This window comes from Mastomys coucha, unplaced genomic scaffold (assembly GCF_008632895.1).
Source record: "Mastomys coucha isolate ucsf_1 unplaced genomic scaffold, UCSF_Mcou_1 pScaffold22, whole genome shotgun sequence".
NCBI lineage: Eukaryota > Metazoa > Chordata > Mammalia > Rodentia > Muridae > Mastomys > Mastomys coucha.
The window spans coordinates 231,952,797-231,953,801 of NW_022196905.1; positions in this window are offsets into that span (position 1 = coordinate 231,952,797).

The following is a 1,005-nucleotide window of genomic DNA, read 5'->3' on the forward strand; positions in this document are numbered from 1 at the left end:
CTTACACATGAAACTGCCTGGGCCTGGTGTCTGCAGACGCTTCCTGCCGCGACTCAAAACCCATCAAGCAGGCTCAGCCTTTGGGCTGAACACACAAGAGACCCAGTTGGAGTTCACATTGGTTCTTCCTTCCTGTTCATAGCAATGTGCTATGCTGTACCAAAGGGAAGGGATCAATTAGAGCTGGCATCGGGCATTGGGCTGGACATGTATAATTTTGTTGTCCAGTTAAGCTCCTAGTAGCTTTATGAGGAGGGCATTTGAACTCTTTCTTTTCATTTTTAGCAGAGATGACCCAGAGACAAGTATGCCCTGAAGGTCAGAGAGCTGTGACTCCTAGACAAACCTGACTCTGAAATGCCAGTCAGAGCTCTTGAGATCATACACAGGAGCTGGACTTGAACTATTACCTGCAAAAATTCTACAGAATGCATTTGTGCAGAGCTAGTTGCTCCACCTGTGAAAATCTCTTCCCGTGGAGTGAGCTAAGGGCTGTGTTAGAAAGTGATGCTCACAAAAGCATCTCTCTTCATTCTTGCCATTCACGCCTGGAAATAAGACTTAGAAAAATAAGTTCAGCCATAATCTGTCATCTGATGTGAGTTTTGGGGGCTTCCCTTTCCATTATTAATGCTCCTCTCATCTCTCAGCAATGCTACCCTTTACATCTTTGACATTGTGTATCTTTTTCCTGCTTACATACCTAGTTCTTAAAACTAGACCACAAAACCTAGGTGATGGTATTCAGTTCTTTCCAAAGAATAGAATAATCTTGAGGCTATGAAAATATCATGAGTGTATACTACAAGGAGACACTACAAGGAGTGAACTCTTGGGCCCAAACTCATTCACCACACCATTCAATCAAACGGGTACATCTTTCTTTCTATTGGGCTGTGTTTTCATCAGCAATAGCAGAAACCCAGAGCTAGCCATGCACTATGAGAGCATTGGAGTGGCCAAGATATTTCAGTCACATTCCAGAAGAAAAGTTCTTTGAAAAGT